Source organism: Cnephaeus nilssonii (genome assembly GCF_951640355.1).
Source record: "Cnephaeus nilssonii genome assembly, chromosome: X".
NCBI lineage: Eukaryota > Metazoa > Chordata > Mammalia > Chiroptera > Vespertilionidae > Cnephaeus > Cnephaeus nilssonii.
This window is the reverse complement of record NC_137071.1, coordinates 45,079,683-45,103,127: the sequence shown is the minus strand read 5'-3', so window position 1 is coordinate 45,103,127 and position 23,445 is coordinate 45,079,683. Positions and strand designations below refer to the sequence as shown.

Below are 23,445 nucleotides of genomic sequence, written 5' to 3'. Positions count from 1 at the left end.
TCAAGAGACTTGCTTTGATTCTGGTTGCTTTTTATTTGTTTTTCAGGGGGTTGTTGTTATTGTATGTAGAGTGGGGAGGACAAGCATACTTAATAGATGGATCTGTACTCTTCCAACAGTAGACACATAATGTGTGGCTGTTTTTACCCCTCATTATTTCCAAAAGAACAACTTAGAGTCAATGAAAGGCAGAGCTGGAAGGCCCTTTATAGCACCTAAAAACCTTATTTTACAGATGAGGGAACATATACCTAGGGATGGAAAAAGAGGCCCAACATCACACCACATAATAGTGATGGCATTAGTTTTAATGAATTTATTTAGAGTTTTATTGTTTATTGAGGTATAACTGACAAATAAAAATTATATATGTTTAAGGTATACAACTTGATGTTTGGTGTGGATATATTGTGAAAGAATCACCATAATAAAGCCAAGTGATATTTCTATCACCTCACATAGTTATTATTTTCTCTTTCCTTCCTAATTTTGTAATGAGAATATTTCAGATCAACTTTCTTAGCAAGTTGCAAGTATACAATACAGTATTGTTAACTACAATCACATCACTGTATATTAGATCTCCAGAACTTAACCTACATAACTGAAACTTTGTACCTCTTGACAACATCTCCCCACTTTTTCCTCCCCACAGTCCCTGGAAACCGTCATTCTACCCTCTATCTATTTCTGAGACACTGACTACTTTAGATTCCACATATAAGTGAAATCATGCAGTATTTGTCTTTCTGTGTCTGGCTCATTTCACTTAACATGATGTCCTCCAGGTTGAAAAGGGCAGGATTTTCTTCTATTTTAAGGCTGCTTAATATTTCATTGTGTTTGTACACTCATCCATTTGTCCATCTGAATACTTAGGTTGTTTCCATATCTTGGCTATTGGGAATAATGCTGCAATAAACATAGGTACAACAAAACCATATAAAGACACCACACAAAAAAGAGAGCTAAAGGCCAATATAGTTGATGAACATAGATGCTAAAATCCTCAACAAAATTCTAGCAAATAGGATTCAGCATTACATTGGAAAGATCATACACCATGACCAAGTGGGATTTATTCTGGGGATGCAAGGATGGTACAATATCCGCAAATCCATAAATGTGATACAACACATAAGCAAATTGAGAGACCAAAATCACATAACCATATAAATCAATGCAGAAAAAGTATTTGACAAAATCCAACATCCTTTCTTGATAAAAACTCTCAGCAGAGTGGGAATAGAGGGATCATACCTCAACATAATAAAAGCCTTATATGACAAAGCTACAGCCAAAATCATACTCAATGGGCAAAAACTAAACTCATTTCCCCTGAGAACGGGAACAAGACAGGGATGCCCACTTTCACCACTCCTGTTTAACATAGTACTGGAAGTACTAGTCATTGTGATCAGACAAGAAAAAGAAATAAAAGGAATCCCCATCAGAAGAGAAGAAATAAAACAGTCCTTATTCGCAGATGACATGATACTATACATTGAAAACCCCAAAGACTCCATCAAAAAACTACTAGACCTAATAAATGAATTCAGCAATGTAGCAGGATACAAAATTAACGCCAAGAAATCTATGGCCTTTTTATACACCAGTAATGAACTGACAGAAAGAGAAATGAAAAAAACACACACACCCATTTACCATTGCACCAAAAAAAAAATTAACAAACCTAGGAATAAACTTAACTAAGGAGGTAAAAGACCTGTACTCGGAAAACTATAGGACATTAAAAAAAGAGAGAGAGGAAGACATAAACAAATGGAAGAACATACCATGTTAATGGATTGGTAGAATAAACATCATTAAAATGTCTATACTAACCAAAGCAATCTACAGATTCAATGCAATCCCCATTAAAATACCAAAGGCATACTTCAAAGATCTAGAACAAACTCCCCAAAAATTCATCTGGAATAAAAAAAGACCCTGAATAGCCACAGCAATCCTGAGAAAGAAGAACAAATTTGGAGGGATCACAATACCAGATATCAAGCTATAATACCAAGCTACCGTTCTCAAAACTGCCTGGTACTGGCACAAGAACAGACATATAGACCAATGGAACAGAACAGAGAACCCAGAAATTGACCCAAGCCATTATGCTCAATTAATATTTTACAAAGGAGGCAAGAGCATACAATGGAGTCAAGACAGTCCCTTCAATAAATGATGTTGGGAAATTTGGTCAGATATATGCCAAAAAAAAATGAAACTAGATCACCAACTCACACCATACACAAAAAGAAACTCAAAATGGCTAAAGGACTTAAATATAAGACAGGAAAGTATAAAAATCCTACAAGACTCCATAGGCAGAAAAATAGCAGACATATGTTATAGCAATATCTTTACAGACACAGCTCCTAGGGCAATGGAGACTAAGGAGAAAATAAACAAATGGAACTACATCCTAATGAAAAGCTTTTGCACAGCAAAAGAAATCATCAACAAAACAACAAGAAAGCCCACTGCATGGGGAAACATATTTGCCAATGATATTTCAGATAACGGTTTAATCTCCAAAATTTACAGAGAACTCATACAACTTAACAAAAGGAAGATAAATAATCCAATAAAATAAAAATGGGCAAAGAACCTAAATAGACACTTTTCGAAAGATGACATACAGAAGGCCAAGAGACATGTCACCAATCATCTGAGAGCTGCACATCAAAACAACAATGAGATACCATCTCACACCTGTCAGAATGGTTATCATCAACAAATCAACAAATGAAAAGTGCTGGTGAAGATATGGATAAAAAGGAACCCTCGTGCACTGCTGGTGGGAATGCAGACTGGTGCAGCTACTGTGGAAGACAGTATGGAGTTTCCTCAAAAAGTTAAAAATGGAACTGCCATTTGACCCAGTAATTCCACTTCTAGGACTATATCCCAAGAAATCAGAAACACCAATCAGAAAGGATATATGCACCCCTATGTTCATAGCTGCACAATTTACAATAGCTAAGATTTGGAAACAACCTAAGTGCCCATCAGCTGATGAGTGTATTAAAAAACTGGTATGTCTAGGCGAGAAACCAAGATGGCGGCATAGGTTAAACACCTAACCTACAGCCTGGCACAACAATTTCAAAACTACAACTAAAAGTCAAAACGGACATCATCCAGAACCACAGGAAAGCTGGCTGACTGAAATGCCCACAACTAGAAGGAAAGAGAAAACCACAAGGAAAATCAGAGGAGCTGTAAAAGCCTGAGGTATGGAGACATGGGCGGAGACACGAGCACGCGCCGGAGATGAAGGGGCGGCTGACGGCCTGGCCGGCGTTCTCTAGCAGGAAGGAGATAAAAGCTCCAGATTGCGCTGAACCCCAGCTCCGATTGCACTGAACCCCAGTTCCGGGCGAAACCCTGGGAAGCCGGGCTCATGCTGGGGGAGTCTGGGCTGTGGGGCGGAGGCACAGAGGAGCGGCGCCGGAGGAGCGCATGTGAATGCGCGCAGAGGAGGGACTGTTGCCTGTGCCGCTGAATTGCCCTAGCGGGAAGGAGACAAAAGCTCCAGACCATGCTGAACTCCAGTTCCAACTGCACTGAACCCCAGTTCCGGGAAAGACCCGGGGAAGCCAGGCTCATACTGGGGGAATATGGGCTGTAAGGCAGAAATGCAGAGAAGCGGCGAAAGGCAGAGCACCGGAGGCGTGCACGGGATTGTGCACAGAGGATGGTCTGTTGACTGTGCTGCTGGATTGCCCTGGTGGGAATGAGACAAAAGCACCAGACTGTGCTGAGCCCCAGTTCCAACTACACGGAAACCCAGTTCCGGGCAAGAATCTGGGAATCCAGATTCATTGGGGGAGAGACTAGACTGTTTGGCAGCGGGCGAAACTCCAGGGCGCTTTTCTCTCAGAGGTGTTTGCAGGGAGTACAGAGGGACACTGAGACCCAGGAATCTCATAGGGCGGGGCTGACGGGAAGCCAAGGCTGTAGGCTCCACCCTGAAACTCCGCCCCATCCAAGCTGACCACAGAGGATTTTACAATTTTGCAAGTCTAGTTGAATAAGGCTGTCTCCCGGCATAGATACAGCTGATCCTCACAGCCAATTGGACTGGAGGTCACATACTCCCAGTGTACCAACAGCAATCAAGGCTTAACAACACCAAGACTTTGCACTCAGCCCACAAAGGGGGGTATCAAGAGCGACCACCTAGGGAGATTGGGGAAGCTGAGCGATAGGGAGGCAGCCAAAAGGGGAAGACACCGAAACAGGTCACGAATATAAGGGATGCTGTAATTCCTGCTGAGTGGCCTCAGGCAGTAGCTGACCTACACTCCATTGGAGACCCAGAAATGAGGGCATCTAGTGGTCGGTGTGAGATGACACCAGATTTCAACCACTCGCATAAGGGACACATTCAAGAGGCAGACTCAGTGAGCGCCAAAGCCTTGCTGCACCAAGACCCGGCCCATAAACGTGTCTCCTGCACACCAACACTTCCTTTATAGACACAGAGGGTCTGCACGGCCAATTGGCCTGGAGGACAATTCCTCCCAGTGACACCAACAACAATCAAGACTTAACTATACAAAGGAGGACCAAGAAGGAGGCATAGGGCGGAAGCCTGATTGTTGCCTACCACAACAATTTTGAGACTACGATGGGAGAGCAGAGAAGACACCATCCATAACCACTGGAGGGCTGGCTGAGCAGATGCTCTACAACTAGAATAAAAGAGAGGGGTACGCGGGATGATGCTGATGCCGGTGACCCAAAGATCACACTTTAAGAACTACGGCTCAGGCGACACAATGGCGGCCTGGAACGTGCTCGGCGCAGTTCCCCTGGCGGTCTCCGGCTGAGGGGATAGCTCCACTCACTGCCGAGCATGGACAGACGAGCCCCTGGGAGACATGGGGGGGGGGAGGCTCTGCGCTTGCTGACCTCCTAGTCCTTCAAGAATCTCAACGCCCCGGAAGCGGCCAGGTGCACACGCTCGGCGACCGGCCACCGCTGCAGACCCAAGGGCCGACGCAGCCACCCCGGACCAGCCCGCCGCCGCGCACCGGGCACACCGGAGCTTCACCGAGCCCGCCGCCCAATGAGTTCGGCGGCGGCTGCCCTGGAGCTCTGAGAAAATGGCCGAAGGAATTGCTGAGAGGGAATTGACCGACAGGAATTGGGATCAAGAAGACGAAGCCCCACTGGGTCCCGGGTCCGGGTGATACTGCGCCCCTGGGTCCAGGCGAGGCCACACGCCCCTGTGTCCGGGTGAGGCCACGCGCCCCTGAGTCCGGGTGTAGCTGGATCCCGGGTCCGGGTGAGGCCGTGCGCCCCTGGATCCGGGTGAGGCTGCGTCCCGGGTCCGGGAGAGGCCACGCGCCCCGGGGTCAGGGTGAGGCCCTGCGCCCCTGGATCCGGGTGAGGCTGGGTCCTGAGTCCGGGTGAGGCCACGCCCCTGGATCCGGGTAAGGCTGGGTCCTGGGTCCGGGTGAGGCCGTGTTCCCCTGAATCTGGGTGAGGCTGGGTCCCGGGTCCGGGTGAGGCCGCGCCCCTGGGTCCAGGTGAGGCCACGCGCACCTGGGTCTGGGTGTAGCTGAATCCCGGGTCCGGGTGAGGCCGCGCGCCCCCGGGTCCAGGCAAGGCCGCGCGCCCCTGGGTCCGGGTGAAGCTGAATCCCGGTTCCAGGTGAGGCCATGCACCCCTGGATCTGGGTGAAGCTGGGTCCCGGGTCTGGGTGAGGCTGCGTCCCGGGTCCGGGTGAGGCCGTGCCCCTGGGTCCGGGAGAGGCCACGCGCCCCGGGGCCTGGGTGATGCTGGGTCCCAGGTCCGGGTGAGGCCGTGCGCCCCTGAGTCTGGGTGGAGCCGCGCCCCTGCGTTCGGCCGAGACCAAACCAGCGGGAGTCGGACCTGCATTACCACCATTTACCCACCATCCAGAGCTGAAAATTCAGTGCCACATGTACACATAAGGAACTGGTGGACATTGAAATTGGGTCTCAAAAGAACTGTTGGTCCAGAAAAAAACTTACTACAGACTGATTCATTTGCCTGTCAGCATAACTATTATTGCTCGTCTCACATTCGGTTCTGATAAGTATATGTCTAGTGACACATGATCTCGCTCATCTAGGGGAAATGATGAACAACATAGACTGATGAACAAGAACAGACCCAGAAACAAGGAGGCATCGATTGGACTGTCGGGCCTCAGAGGGAGGGTAAGGGAGGGTGGGGGTAGGGGGGAGAGATCAACCAAAGGACTTGTGTGCATGCATACGAGCCTAACTAATTGGTTAAGGACAACAGGGGAGTGGGGGCTTCCGTGGGGAGGGGTGGGGGATGGGAATGGGGGGATGAGGACAAATATGTGACACCTTAATCAATAAAGAAATTTAAAGAAAATAAAAAAGGAAGATAAATGATCCAATAAAAAAAAATGGGCAACGGACCTAAATAGAATCTTTTCGAAAGAAGAGAGAAGGAGGGTCAGGAGACATGAAAACATGCTCAAGTCACTAATTATCCAAGAGATGCAAATCAAAACGACAATGCAGTACCATCTCACACCTGTCAGAATGGCTTTCATTAACAAATCAACAAACGATAAGTGTTGGTGAGGATGCAGAGCAAAAGGAACCCTCGTGCACTGCTGGTGGGACTGGAGACTGGTGCAGCCACTGTGGAGAACAGTATGGAGTTTCCTCAAAAAACTGAAAATGGAACTCCCAATTGACCCAGTAATCCCACTCCTAGGAATATATCCCTAGAAACACCAATCAGAAAGGATATATGCACCCCTATGTTCATAGCAGCACAATTTATAATAGCTAAGATTTGGAAACAGCCTAGGTGTCCTTCAGCAGATGACTGGATAAGAAAAATATAGTACATCTACACAATGGAATACTATGCTGCCATAAAAAGAAGGAATTCTTACCATTTGCAGCAACCTAGATGGAATTGGAGAACATTATACTAAGTGAATTAAGCCAGTCAATGAATGAAAAATACCACATGATCTCCCTCATTTGTGGATTATAAAGAACATTATAATCTGATGAACAAAAATATAGATACAGAGGCAGTAAAGCATCAAACAGAAGGTCAAATTTCAGCGGAAAGGTTAGGGAGAAGTGGGGGAAATAAGAGATCAACAGAAGGACTTGAATGCATGCATATAAGAATAACCAACAGAAGCAAAACATTGAGGGGTGAGGGCATGTATGGGAATGGGGGGCCAATGGTAAGATATGTACACATATAATACCTTAATAAAAGAAAAAAAATAAATACAAATTTTATGATGTAAAGTAAAATAATGGTAATATTGAATTGAACAATGGTAATGTTTAATTGAGAATGCCAGTTCAAACTGCTGATTTTAAAACAAAACAACAAAAACTGTGAATCACTCTTGAAGTGATTCTACCCCAAAATGCAATAGATACACACAATACCCTGACATTTGTTTATAAATAACATTCCCTCCCCAAAAGTACTAAGGCTGCTTTGAGAAATGACTGATGCCAGCTCTGGGACAAGGAAAATACAAGGAGAGCCTTGGATAAAGTGTGCCTTAGTAGGCAAAGAACAGCTCAAACACTAATAAGTGTGTCATGTCACAAGAACACAGGGACCTGCTTGAAAAGGTTGTCACTGATTGCATCTGAGGGCAACCTGAACATCAAAAATAATAAATATTGTGTTTGATTATAACCCTTGAATAAATAAAAATTTATGTGAAGTAGGTAGAATAAGGAAAGCTCTTTATTTAAGAAGAAAGCCAGCTAATAAATGTGAGAGGAATGATAGAATTAGAAAAAACTATTGCTTTGCAACCTCAGTGCCCTAGCTGTTTCAGGCATGGATGAAAATCATTGGGTGAAAGATTGTTCAGGAACAAGATAGTCATATAGTTTTAATGTACTACCCACATATTACTTACTAATTCCAAATGAAAAAAAAGTATCTTTATAGTGAAGCTATCTGGCAAACACAACTTCAATTAATTGATCACAGTTAGCATCCCTGAGCTGCTATCTTGCATCCCCCTGTGTGTGAGCTTGTTCTCAGCTCGTCTGCCCAAGACCCCCTGAGTGCCAACCCTAGTCCCGCTCACTGCCCCATTTCCTCTCCAACAAGATGAAAGAAACTATCCTGAACCAGGAGAAACTCGCCAAACTGCAGACACAAGTGTGCATTGGTGGGAAAGGAACTGCTCCTAGAAAGAAGAAAGTGGTTCACAGAACAGCTATAATAGCAGATGATAAAAACTTAAGTTCTCCTTAAAGAAGCTAGGGGTAAACAATACCTCTGGTATTGGAGAAGTAAATCAGTTCACAAACCAGGAAATAGTGACCCACTTTAACAACCCTAAAGTTCAGGCATCTCTGGCAGCTAACACGTTCACCATTACAGGCCATGCTGAGAGAGCAGCTGACAGAAACACTATCCAGCTTGGTGCAGACACTCTGACTAGTTTAAGGAGACTGGTGAAGCTCTGCACAAAACAATCTGTAGATGGAAAAGCACCATTTGATACTGGAGAAGTTGATGATAATGAAGTTCCAGATCTTGTGGAGAATTTTGGTGAGGCTTCCAAGAATGAAGCAAACTGATTTCAATCAACTTCTGAAGATTAATTTGAAGAAGTTACTGGGAGCTGCTATTTTATATTATGACTAGAAGCCTGTTGCACGAAGTTTCGTGCAATAGACTTTTCCTTCACCTGGCTGCCGGCACCAGTTTTCCGCCAGCAGCAGTTTTCCTCTGGCCACCCGCCGATCGATCGGAGCGCCTCCAGGCAGCGCGATCGGCCACCCCGAGAGGAACTCTGATCGGAGGTGCTCCGATCGGAGGGTGGCCAGAGGAAAACTGCTGCTGGCGGAAAACTGGTGCCGGCAGCCATTCAATCGGCCACCCCGAGTTCCGCCACCAGCGTCTTCCGCCAGCCCCATGGGTCCTTCTGCAGCGCCGGCCCGGCTGGCAGGAGGAGCGGAGGTCGGGGACTCGCGAGTCCCCGCCACCCTGAGTCCCGCCCCCCGCACCACCAGCCGGCCCAATCGTGGGCATAGCAGAGTGATGCAATTTGCATATTACCTTTTTATTATGTAGGATTGCTTTTTCACATTTTGTTTATGAGTCTGATAAAATGTAGATTTCTAATTTTTTTAAGCTCAGCCCCTTGAACACTGCAACTCTTTTCAGTTTTTGCTTATGCACAAATCATTATTTGCAGCTAATTATGCTAAAGAAGCCTGGGAATAAAGTTTGAAACAACAACAACAAAAAATTTAACACTGCTAATAATGGTACAAAATGACCTTATGTGACTCCTAATGGGATACAGTAATAATACACAACATAAACTGAAATATTTTTGCCAAAAACATTTAGCTCAAATCAAATTAGCCTTTTCAGTTTACAGGAAATACAGTGCATACATAAATACAGAGTGTTTTATATTCTATAAGACACTGGTTTGGACTTTAAAAAAAGTTGATGTTGAGTGTCTACAATTTGCAAATCATTAGCTTGGTGATATAGGGAGATAAAATATAAATAAGGGAGAATGGCTGCCCTTGACCTTGCAAATCATGATGGTTTTCTGATATCAGGCTGCTATTACTATGGAGTAGATATTATGATATATACTTTACATTATGACCTCATTTAATTCAAACACCTCTTAGAACTAAGTATAATTATTACCCCCATTTTTCAAATAAAGAATATCAAAATAACTATATGGCCAGTGGTTATTAGACTTATTAGGATAATCATTTTACAAGGTATATGAATGTCTAATCACTATATTGTACATATGAAACTAATATAATATTGCATGTCAACTATAACAACAATAAATTAAAAAAAGAAAAAAAAAGGTGATGTCCTGGAATGAGAATTAGGGGTACTGTTTTATACTAAGAGACTAAAGAAACAGAAACAAATGCAGGGTATGAACTTTTATTCTATCTAGATTTGGAAAACCCAAGTGAAAAATAATTTTTTGCATGACATTTGAGAAAATTTGTGTATGGAATAGATACTAGATTATAAGGAACTGTTGTAAATTTTCATAGGTATGAAAGTGTTATTGTGGTTTTGTAGGCCAGCATGCTTGTTCTTTGGAGATGAATGCTGAGGTACTTAATATACTAGTATACAGAGAGAAAGCAAAATGTTAAAATTAGTAGTAATGTTAATTCTTGAATCCAGGTATAGATAGTATGATTGCTCATAATACCATTCTTTCAAAGTTTTTGTATGTTTGAAAACCTTTGAAAAAAAAGTTGTAGGGAAAGACAAAAATAGGCTTACCTCCAATAGGGAAATTTACACAGAAAAAAACCCATGTACTTTTAAAATTCACATAATCATCCTGCCTGCCAACCACTGCATTCTCAACCTATATGCTAAATGTATCAATACCTTTGTAATGTGTTCCCACTGCTAGTCAATTTCTAGGCTAATAACAGGCAGATACAAACAGATCTTGGCAAATTTGGAGTTTCCTACTATCCAATTATCTTTAATTAAATTTTTTTTTGTTGACTTCAGAGGGGAAAGGAGAGGGAGAGATTGATAAAAACATCAATGATGACAGAGAATTATTGACTGGCTGCCTCCTGCATGCCCCCAACTGGGGATCAAGCCTACAATCTAAGCATGTTCCCTGACCAGGAAGTGAATTGTGACCTCCTGGTTCATAGGTCGATGCTCAACCACTGAGCAACACTGGCCAAGCTATCCACTTATTTTTGCTTGGTATCTATAACTTTCATTAATAAGATGTAGGAGAATGCTATGTATGGATCACCTCCCCCACAATCTCACTACCTGTGGAATATTACAGTGGAAACAGCCCCAGACCTAATTCTGCCCTCATACAGGTATTTATCAGCAAACAGACACAAAACCAGTTGTATAATCTGTAAACTCAATGAAGTCCCAGCTCTTTTCTTTCAGATGCTCTTTACTGCATCTTGTATGAAAGTTCCAATTGAGGCAGATGAGATATAACAATACAATTGGGAGCAGGCAATAAAATCCTATGATATAATCCCCAAATGCAAATCTCCTGTGTAATCTTAGGCCTGGGCTACCATTTTGAAGTGTGTGGGCTACTAAGTTTAATGGAGTCTTCTTATTTTTGTAATAACACTTCTGTTGTTTCAGAAGCAGCACCAGGCATTGTAGAGATTAGAAAATACAGAAAAAAAGTAAAAGCTTTCTATAACCAAGCGTACAAAAAATCACTGCTATTAATATATTAGTACACATTTTTTATCTTTCTGTGAGTGTTTGTGTTTTTGTATACACCCTCCCCCCCCAACACACTTGCATTTTAAAAAAAATATATATATTTTTTATTGATTTCAGAGAGGAAGGAAGAGGGGGAGAGAGAAACATCAATGATGAGAGAAAATCCTTAATTGGCTGCCTCCTGCATTCCCCCTACTGGGGATTGAGCCCGAAACCCAGGCATGTGCCCTGACTGGGAATCAACCATGACTTCCGGTTCGTAGGTTGATGCTCAACCACTGAGCCACAATGGCCGGGTTGCATTTTTTACCAAAATGAGATTATGGTATTCTGTAATTTATTTTTTATTTTATTTTCATTTTAATTGAATTTATTGGGGTGACATTGGTTCACAAAATCATACAGGTTTCAAGTGTACAACTCAACAAAACATCAGCTACACACTGCCCATCACCCAAAGTCTTTTTTTGTCCCCATTTATCCCCCCTTTGCCACACACCTCTTTCCTTCTGGCTAACATCACACTGTTTGTCTGTGTCTATGTGTTATATATATACAGAGTGCCCCCCCAAAATGTATACACACTTAATACCTGATAGCTCAATTTTTAAAATGAACTATATTTTAATAAGCACAGCCTTTATAATTATTAAAAGTGTGTGTATACATTTTTTGGGACACCCTAGATACATTTTTGGGGATGACACCCAACCAACTGAGCAACACCAGCCAGGGCTAGTCTTATTAGTTTTGTCTACTTTCTTCATTGTCATATTTTCAGTGTGTTCACTCATTTCATTTATTTCTTGTAAAACAGAGGCTTTGTTTAAAGGCTAAATGGATACAAGTTAACTATTTTTTTGGCTAGAACACATGATAATGTTGTGTATCTTATGCTGAATCACTCTGAAGATGCATAATATAGGTTGATCCACCTTACTGGTTTTAAGATTGATCATTGTTCTATTCTTCTGTCTATGCAAGTTTGGGAATGTCTATACAATAGTTCTAGTTAGTCCATATATCTTGACATATCTAAGAAATGAGAAATCATTTTATCATCAATCATACTAATTAACAAAGCCACTGGTGTTGATTGGAGATGAAGTTAACTGACCTTAGTGTGGCTGCTCTAGCTTCTGATTAGTCTTTTATCTTTTTTTGTTTTGTTTTTTGTTCATCCTCATCCAAGGGCATTTTTTCCATTGCTTTTTAGAGAATGGAAGGGAGGGAGGGAGGTGGAGAGAGAATAGAAGGGAGGTAGGGAGGAGGAGGAGGAGGAGAGGAGGAAAAGAAAGAGGAGGAGGAGGAAGAGGAGGAGGAAGAGGGAGAGAGAGAGAGAGAGAGAGAGAGAGAGAGAGAGAGATCGATTGGTTGCCTCCCACATGCACCCCAACTGGTGGCACCACGGATCAAACAAGCAACCCAAGAACATGCCCTTGACCAGGAATTGAACCTAAGTCCCCTCAGTGTGATGCTCTAACCACTGAGTAACAGACCACGGCTGATTCATCTTTTAAATACTGATTAATCAACCCTAGAATATGTAATATGTCAACCTGTGCTGGGGTATGCATGTAAACCACCAAATACATATATCAAATTCAATCAATTCTAAGGGGCACTTTTCTTTTTCAAATTGTAACCCTAATTTAGGATTCATCTCAGAATCAATGGATCTTAAAATCACTGTTGTCAGGCAGCAGATGTAATTATCATAACCTCTGCTTGCATGAACTTGTTAATAGTTCATATTGTAGTCATTTTGGTTAAATTATGTTCATTTTTATTTTCTACTAGAGGCCCAGTGCATGAAAATTCATGCACTGGAGGGGGGTCCCTCAGCCCGGCCTGCCCCCTCTCACAGTCCAGGAGCCTGCAGGGGCAGGAGGTGACCCGGCGATCAGGGGAAGGCAATGCCCCATCACACCTCTGCTGCTGCCACTGCCGGCAGCACAAGCCTCCGCTGGCCCTGGTTACCTGAGGACAGACAGCTTTTGGCGACCATGGGCGGCTGGGCAGCTGCCATCAGAGGCTTGCCTGTGCCTCGGGCCGGCCCTGGGCAGCTGGGGGGCTGAGGGGACTGGGGGACTCCAGAGGCAAGTGTGCAGAGCAGCCGGACCCACCTGGGAGCTGAGGGGACTGGGCGCCACCATCTTTGAGGGCATGACAGTCAATTAGCATATTCCATCCTTATTGGCTGTGGGCGCCACCATCTTTGAGGGTGGGACAGTCAATTAGCATAGTCCCTCCTTATTGGCTGTGGGCACCACCATCTTTGAGGGCAGGGCAGTCAATTAGCATATTCCCTCCTTATTGGCTGTGAGTGCTGCCATCTTTATGACGGTGTGACAGTCAATTAGCATATTCCTTCTTTATTAGATAGGATTTAAATCAAAATGTAATATTTTCTATTCAAAATATTATATAGTGATTTGACAATAAAATGATTTTTCTTTCTTAGTGATACATGAAATAATGGTGTGGTGAAATTCAGGACATTGCACTTTGTGTTGAAGTATTTAAAGTAAATTATATATATCACACCAGTAGAGGAAACCAAAGCTGTCTGTCCTTAAGAGCACCATCTTTAGGGATGGGGACTGCTCACACTGTGATAGATACACGGTTACCCTCCATTAGTATCTTTTCCTTTTAAAAAATGTTTTATTATGCAATATTTGAAGTATATACAGAAATAGATGGACTAGTCTAAGGAACTCTCTCATTTTATAAATCTTTCATTTTTCAGTTAGTTGACATACAATATTATATTGTTTCAGGTGTACAACATAGTGATTAGACATTTATATAACTTATGACACGATCACCCTGATAAGTCTTGTACCCACCTAGCACCATACATAGTTATTATCTATGTTCCCTATGCTGGACTTTGCATCCTCATAACTATTGTTATAACTGGAGATTTGTACATCTTAATCCCTTCCCTTTTTTTCACAAAAAATACACCAAATAAAAATGAACAAACAAAACAGAAACAAACTCATAGATACAGATAATATCTTGATGATTGTCAGGTGGGAGGGGGGTTGAGGATATGGGTGAAAGAGTCTAAGGAACTTTTCAGATGCCCCTCACTCAGCTTCAACAATTATCAATATGTGGCCAATCTTGTTTCATCTGTGCTCCTACCTACTTCTCTTCCTACATTATTTTGAAGCAAATCCAAAGCATCATATTATTTCTTTCATTAATATTTCAGTATGCATATAGAAAAAATGAAAAAAAAAGTACAGATAAACACAATACAATTGTTACATCTAAAAATTTTGTTCTTATAAATTAAATTTATTATAATAATTTAATATCAAATACTCTATGTTCAAATTTCCAGTATTTATAAATATGTCATATTTTTTATTTTTTTCAATTTAGTTTTTAAAAAATATGTTTTTATTGATTTTAGAGAGAGGGATAGAGAGATAAAAACATTGATGAGAGTAACATCAATTGGCTGCCTACAGGGGATTGAGCCTGCAACCCAGGTATGTGCCCTGACAAAGGAATCAACCGGTAACCTGTTGGGTTGAGGCTAAACCAATGAGCAACACTGGCTGGGCTAATTTAATTTTTTCATCCCCATTTATTCCCTCTATGTCTTCTTCCACCGCCACACCGCCCTACACCCCCGCCGCCATCACCACACTGTTATCCATGTCTGTGAATTGAGCTCTATGGACTCCATCACGGCTACTCAGTTCTTCCTTTGTAGTATAAAACCAGCCATTGTTAATATGTGAGTGAACGGACATAGTTGTGCTCCAGTAGTAAAATTTTATTTAAAAAAATAAAAGTTGAAAGTTTGGATTTGGCCTAAAAGTCTTAGTCTGGTGATTCCCTGATCTATAGCAATAGTCCTCAAACTTGTGTGTATGTGTGTCAGAATCACTTGTATGGCTTATAATAAATAACACAGAGGCCAAGGCTTGATGGCTTCTATGTTTTTACCATGTTCCAAGTTTACAAATTTTCCCTTTATCTCATTCTTTTTTCTTATAATTTTTGTGTTAAAGAAAATAGGTCATTTTTCTTTCAAAGTTTACCATAGTTGGATCAAGAGACTTGCTTTGATTCTGGTTGCTTTTTATTTGTTTTTCAGGGGGTTGTTGTTATTGTATGTAGAGTGGGGAGGACAAGCATACTTAATAGATGGATCTGTACTCTTCCAACAGTAGACACATAATGTGTGGCTGTTTTTACCCCTCATTATTTCCAAAAGAACAACTTAGAGTCAATGAAAGGCAGAGCTGGAAGGCCCTTTATAGCACCTAAAAACCTTATTTTACAGATGAGGGAACATATACCTAGGGATGGAAAAAGAGGCCCAACATCACACCACATAATAGTGATGGCATTAGTTTTAATGAATTTATTTAGAGTTTTATTGTTTATTGAGGTATAACTGACAAATAAAAATTATATATGTTTAAGGTATACAACTTGATGTTTGGTGTGGATATATTGTGAAAGAATCACCATAATAAAGCCAAGTGATATTTCTATCACCTCACATAGTTATTATTTTCTCTTTCCTTCCTAATTTTGTAATGAGAATATTTCAGATCAACTTTCTTAGCAAGTTGCAAGTATACAATACAGTATTGTTAACTACAATCACATCACTGTATATTAGATCTCCAGAACTTAACCTACATAACTGAAACTTTGTACCTCTTGACAACATCTCCCCACTTTTTCCTCCCCACAGTCCCTGGAAACCGTCATTCTACCCTCTATCTATTTCTGAGACACTGACTACTTTAGATTCCACATATAAGTGAAATCATGCAGTATTTGTCTTTCTGTGTCTGGCTCATTTCACTTAACATGATGTCCTCCAGGTTGAAAAGGGCAGGATTTTCTTCTATTTTAAGGCTGCTTAATATTTCATTGTGTTTGTACACTCATCCATTTGTCCATCTGAATACTTAGGTTGTTTCCATATCTTGGCTATTGGGAATAATGCTGCAATAAACATAGGTACAACAAAACCATATAAAGACACCACACAAAAAAGAGAGCTAAAGGCCAATATAGTTGATGAACATAGATGCTAAAATCCTCAACAAAATTCTAGCAAATAGGATTCAGCATTACATTGGAAAGATCATACACCATGACCAAGTGGGATTTATTCTGGGGATGCAAGGATGGTACAATATCCGCAAATCCATAAATGTGATACAACACATAAGCAAATTGAGAGACCAAAATCACATAACCATATAAATCAATGCAGAAAAAGTATTTGACAAAATCCAACATCCTTTCTTGATAAAAACTCTCAGCAGAGTGGGAATAGAGGGATCATACCTCAACATAATAAAAGCCTTATATGACAAAGCTACAGCCAAAATCATACTCAATGGGCAAAAACTAAACTCATTTCCCCTGAGAACGGGAACAAGACAGGGATGCCCACTTTCACCACTCCTGTTTAACATAGTACTGGAAGTACTAGTCATTGTGATCAGACAAGAAAAAGAAATAAAAGGAATCCCCATCAGAAGAGAAGAAATAAAACAGTCCTTATTCGCAGATGACATGATACTATACATTGAAAACCCCAAAGACTCCATCAAAAAACTACTAGACCTAATAAATGAATTCAGCAATGTAGCAGGATACAAAATTAACGCCAAGAAATCTATGGCCTTTTTATACACCAGTAATGAACTGACAGAAAGAGAAATGAAAAAAACACACACACCCATTTACCATTGCACCAAAAAAAAAATTAACAAACCTAGGAATAAACTTAACTAAGGAGGTAAAAGACCTGTACTCGGAAAACTATAGGACATTAAAAAAAGAGAGAGAGGAAGACATAAACAAATGGAAGAACATACCATGTTAATGGATTGGTAGAATAAACATCATTAAAATGTCTATACTAACCAAAGCAATCTACAGATTCAATGCAATCCCCATTAAAATACCAAAGGCATACTTCAAAGATCTAGAACAAACTCCCCAAAAATTCATCTGGAATAAAAAAAGACCCTGAATAGCCACAGCAATCCTGAGAAAGAAGAACAAATTTGGAGGGATCACAATACCAGATATCAAGCTATAATACCAAGCTACCGTTCTCAAAACTGCCTGGTACTGGCACAAGAACAGACATATAGACCAATGGAACAGAACAGAGAACCCAGAAATTGACCCAAGCCATTATGCTCAATTAATATTTTACAAAGGAGGCAAGAGCATACAATGGAGTCAAGACAGTCCCTTCAATAAATGATGTTGGGAAATTTGGTCAGATATATGCCAAAAAAAAATGAAACTAGATCACCAACTCACACCATACACAAAAAGAAACTCAAAATGGCTAAAGGACTTAAATATAAGACAGGAAAGTATAAAAATCCTACAAGACTCCATAGGCAGAAAAATAGCAGACATATGTTATAGCAATATCTTTACAGACACAGCTCCTAGGGCAATGGAGACTAAGGAGAAAATAAACAAATGGAACTACATCCTAATGAAAAGCTTTTGCACAGCAAAAGAAATCATCAACAAAACAACAAGAAAGCCCACTGCATGGGGAAACATATTTGCCAATGATATTTCAGATAACGGTTTAATCTCCAAAATTTACAGAGAACTCATACAACTTAACAAAAGGAAGATAAATAATCCAATAAAATAAAAATGGGCAAAGAACCTAAATAGACACTTTTCGAAAGATGACATACAGAAGGCCAAGAGACATGTCACCAATCATCTGAGAGCTGCACATCAAAACAACAATGAGATACCATCTCACACCTGTCAGAATGGTTATCATCAACAAATCAACAAATGAAAAGTGCTGGTGAAGATATGGATAAAAAGGAACCCTCGTGCACTGCTGGTGGGAATGCAGACTGGTGCAGCTACTGTGGAAGACAGTATGGAGTTTCCTCAAAAAGTTAAAAATGGAACTGCCATTTGACCCAGTAATTCCACTTCTAGGACTATATCCCAAGAAATCAGAAACACCAATCAGAAAGGATATATGCACCCCTATGTTCATAGCTGCACAATTTACAATAGCTAAGATTTGGAAACAACCTAAGTGCCCATCAGCTGATGAGTGTATTAAAAAACTGGTATGTCTAGGCGAGAAACCAAGATGGCGGCATAGGTTAAACACCTAACCTACAGCCTGGCACAACAATTTCAAAACTACAACTAAAAGTCAAAACGGACATCATCCAGAACCACAGGAAAGCTGGCTGACTGAAATGCCCACAACTAGAAGGAAAGAGAAAACCACAAGGAAAATCAGAGGAGCTGTAAAAGCCTGAGGTATGGAGACATGGGCGGAGACACGAGCACGCGCCGGAGATGAAGGGGCGGCTGACGGCCTGGCCGGCGTTCTCTAGCAGGAAGGAGATAAAAGCTCCAGATTGCGCTGAACCCCAGCTCCGATTGCACTGAACCCCAGTTCCGGGCGAAACCCTGGGAAGCCGGGCTCATGCTGGGGGAGTCTGGGCTGTGGGGCGGAGGCACAGAGGAGCGGCGCCGGAGGAGCGCATGTGAATGCGCGCAGAGGAGGGACTGTTGCCTGTGCCGCTGAATTGCCCTAGCGGGAAGGAGACAAAAGCTCCAGACCATGCTGAACTCCAGTTCCAACTGCACTGAACCCCAGTTCCGGGAAAGACCCGGGGAAGCCAGGCTCATACTGGGGGAATATGGGCTGTAAGGCAGAAATGCAGAGAAGCGGCGAAAGGCAGAGCACCGGAGGCGTGCACGGGATTGTGCACAGAGGATGGTCTGTTGACTGTGCTGCTGGATTGCCCTGGTGGGAATGAGACAAAAGCACCAGACTGTGCTGAGCCCCAGTTCCAACTACACGGAAACCCAGTTCCGGGCAAGAATCTGGGAATCCAGATTCATTGGGGGAGAGACTAGACTGTTTGGCAGCGGGCGAAACTCCAGGGCGCTTTTCTCTCAGAGGTGTTTGCAGGGAGTACAGAGGGACACTGAGACCCAGGAATCTCATAGGGCGGGGCTGACGGGAAGCCAAGGCTGTAGGCTCCACCCTGAAACTCCGCCCCATCCAAGCTGACCACAGAGGATTTTACAATTTTGCAAGTCTAGTTGAATAAGGCTGTCTCCCGGCATAGATACAGCTGATCCTCACAGCCAATTGGACTGGAGGTCACATACTCCCAGTGTACCAACAGCAATCAAGGCTTAACAACACCAAGACTTTGCACTCAGCCCACAAAGGGGGGTATCAAGAGCGACCACCTAGGGAGATTGGGGAAGCTGAGCGATAGGGAGGCAGCCAAAAGGGGAAGACACCGAAACAGGTCACGAATATAAGGGATGCTGTAATTCCTGCTGAGTGGCCTCAGGCAGTAGCTGACCTACACTCCATTGGAGACCCAGAAATGAGGGCATCTAGTGGTCGGTGTGAGATGACACCAGATTTCAACCACTCGCATAAGGGACACATTCAAGAGGCAGACTCAGTGAGCGCCAAAGCCTTGCTGCACCAAGACCCGGCCCATAAACGTGTCTCCTGCACACCAACACTTCCTTTATAGACACAGAGGGTCTGCACGGCCAATTGGCCTGGAGGACAATTCCTCCCAGTGACACCAACAACAATCAAGACTTAACTATACAAAGGAGGACCAAGAAGGAGGCATAGGGCGGAAGCCTGATTGTTGCCTACCACAACAATTTTGAGACTACGATGGGAGAGCAGAGAAGACACCATCCATAACCACTGGAGGGCTGGCTGAGCAGATGCTCTACAACTAGAATAAAAGAGAGGGGTACGCGGGATGATGCTGATGCCGGTGACCCAAAGATCACACTTTAAGAACTACGGCTCAGGCGACACAATGGCGGCCTGGAACGTGCTCGGCGCAGTTCCCCTGGCGGTCTCCGGCTGAGGGGATAGCTCCACTCACTGCCGAGCATGGACAGACGAGCCCCTGGGAGACATGGGGGGGGGGAGGCTCTGCGCTTGCTGACCTCCTAGTCCTTCAAGAATCTCAACGCCCCGGAAGCGGCCAGGTGCACACGCTCGGCGACCGGCCACCGCTGCAGACCCAAGGGCCGACGCAGCCACCCCGGACCAGCCCGCCGCCGCGCACCGGGCACACCGGAGCTTCACCGAGCCCGCCGCCCAATGAGTTCGGCGGCGGCTGCCCTGGAGCTCTGAGAAAATGGCCGAAGGAATTGCTGAGAGGGAATTGACCAACAGGAATTGGGATCAAGAAGACGAAACCCCGCTGGGTCCCGGATCCTGGTGAAGCCGCACGCCCCTGGGTCCGGGTGAGGCTGGGAACTGGGTCAGGGTGAGGCTGGGTCCCGGGTCCGGGCGAGGCCACATGCCCCTGGATCCGGGTAAGGCTGGGTCCCGTGTCTGGGTGGGGCCGCCCCCCTGGGTCCGGGTGAGGCTATGCGCCCCTAGGTCCAGGTGAGGCTGGTACCTGGGTCCGGGTGGGGCCGTGCGCCCCTGGACCCGGGTGAGGCCACACGCCCCTGGGTCCGGGTGAAGCTGTATCCTGGGTCCGGGTGAGGCCGTATGCACCTGGATCTGGGAGAGGCTGGGTCCTGGGTCCGGGTGAGGCCTCACGCACTTGGGTCCGGGTGAGGCCACGCGCCCCAAGGTCTGGGAGAGGCCACGTGCCCCTGGGTCTGGGGGAGGCCACATGCCCCTGGGTCCAGGTGAAGCCACGCGCCCCTGGGTCCGGATGAGACCACACGCCCCGGGTCCGGGTGAGGCCACGCGCCCCTGGGTACGGGGGAAGCTAGATCCTGGGTCCGGGTGAGGCTGGGTCCCGGGCCCGGGTGAGGCCACGCGCCCCTGGGTCCAGGTGAAGCTGGATCCCAGGTCCGCGTGAGGCCGTGTGCCCCTGGATCCGGGTGAGGCTGGGTCCCGGGTCCGGGTGAGGCCGTGCGCCCCTGAATCCAGGTGAGGCCACGCGACCCTGTGTCTGAGAGAGGCCACGCGCCCCTGGGTCCGAGTGAGGCCACGCGCCCCTGGGTCCGGGGGAAGCTAGATCCCGGGTTCGGGTAAGACCGTGTGCCCCTGGATCCGGGTGAGGCTGGGTCCCGGGCCCGGGTGAGGCCACGCGCCCCTGGGACCGGGTGAAGCTGGATCCCGGGTTCGGGTGAGGCTGTGTGCCCCTGGATTTGGGTGAGGCTGGGTCCCGGGCCCGCGAGAGGCCACGCGCCCCTGGGTCCAGGTGAGGCCATGTGCCCCTGGGTCTGAGTGAAGCTGAATCCTGGGTCTGGGCGAGGCCGTGTGCCCCTGGATCCGGGTGAGGCTGGGTCCCGGGTCCGGGTGAGGCTGTGGGCCCCTGGATCCGGGTGAAGCCACGCGACCCTGGGTCTGGGAGAGGCCACGCGCCCCTGGGCCCAGGTGAGGCCACGCGCTCCTGGGTCCGGGGGAAGCTGGATCCCAGGTTCGGGTGAGGCCGTGTGCCCCTGGATCTGGGTGAGGCTGGGTCCCGGGCCTGGGAGAGGCCATGCGCCCCTGGGTCCGGGTGAGGCCATGCGCCCCTGGGTCCGGGTGAAGCTGAATCCTGGGTCTGGGCGAGGCCGTGTGCCCCTGGATCCGGGTGAGTCTGGGTCCTGGGTCCGGGTGAGGCCGTGTGCCCCTGGATCCGGGTGAGGCCATATGACCCTGGGTCTGGGTGAGGCCACGCGCCCCTGGGTCCGGGTGAAGCTAGATCCCGGGTCCGGGTGAGGCTGTGTGCCCCTGGATCCTGGTGAGGCCACGCGCCCCTGGGTCCGGGTGAGGCCATGCGCCCCTGGGTCTGGGTGAAGCTGGATCCCGGGTCCAGGTGAGGCCGTGAGCCCCTGGATCCGGGTGAGGCTGGGTCCCGGGCCCGGGTGAGGCCACGCTCCCCTGGGTCTGGGAGAGGCCACGCGCCCCTGGGTCCAGGTGAGGCCACGTGCCCCTGGGTCTGGGTGAAGCTGGATCCTGGGTCTGGGTGAGGTCGTGTGCCCCTGGATATGGGTGAGGTTGGGTCCCGGGTCCGGATGAGGCCATGCGACCCTGGGTCTGGGAGAGGCCACGCGCCCCTGGGTCCCGGTGAAGCTGGATCCTGGGTCCGGGTTAGGCCGTGTGCCCCTGGATCCAGGTGAGGCTGGGTCCCTTGTCCGGGTGAAGCCACGCGCACCTAGGTCCAGGTGAGGCCACGCACCCCCTGGGTCCGGGTGAGGCCACGTGCCCCTGGGTGCGGGTGAAGCCGTGCTCCTGGGTCCAGCCGAGACCAAACCAGAGGGAGTCGGACCTGCATTACCACCATTTGTCCACCATCCAGAGCTGAGGGGTCAGGGCCGACATGTACACATAAGGAACTGGTGGACATTGATATTGGGTCTCAAAAGAACTGTTGGTCCAGAAAGAAACTCACTACAGACTGATTCATTTGCCTGTCAGCATAACTATTATTGCTCGTCTCACATTCAGTTCTTATAAGTATATCTCTAGTGACACATGATCTCGCTCATCTAGGGGAAATGATGAACAACATAGACTGATGAACAAGAACAGAACCAGAAAGAAGGAGGCATCCATCGGACTATCAGGCCTCAGAGGGAGGATAGGGGAGGGTGGGGAGAGGGGGGAGAGATCAACCAAAGGTCTTGTGTGCATGCATATGAGCCTAACCAATGGTTAAGTTCAACAGGGGGTTGGGGCATCCGTGGGGAGGGGTGTGGGATGGGAATGGGGGGATGTGGACAAATATGTGACACCTTAATCAATAAAGAAACTAAAAAAAAACTGGTATGTCTACACAATGGAATACTATACCACTATAAAAAAGAAGGAACTTTTACCATTTGCAACAGCATGGATGGTACTGGAGAGCATTATGCTAAGCAAAATAAGCCAGTTGGTGAAAGATAAATATCACATGATCTCACTCATGTGTGGGATATAATGATCAATATAATTTGATTAATAGGAATCGATCCAGAGACAAATGGCAGGGGAGGGGGGAGGTTAGAGAGCAACCAAAGAACTCGTATGCATGCTTATTAGCATCACCAGTGGACACAGAAACTGGGGCGGTGGGGGCTTGTCCCGGGTGGGAATGGCTGGGGGGCGGGGGGGGGTCAGTTGGGAAAAAGGAGACATATGTAAAACTTTAGACAATAAAGAAAATTAAAATTAAAATAGGTACACAGATATCTTTT

At 45.4% G+C, this 23,445-nt stretch overlaps 1 protein-coding gene and 1 pseudogene across 7 annotated transcripts in view; both read left to right on the top strand.

Moving 5' to 3' along the window:
* OPHN1 (oligophrenin 1) overlaps positions 1-23,445 on the top strand; it is a gene marked incomplete at its 3' end in the record, with an annotated part of 608,646 nt that overhangs the window by 454,835 nt on the left and 130,366 nt on the right. The window lies entirely within an intron of this gene.
* On the top strand, positions 7,486-8,606 carry LOC307096257 (transcription factor BTF3-like; annotated as a pseudogene). The gene has a single exon. The product of its transcript is annotated as a transcription factor BTF3-like (transcript).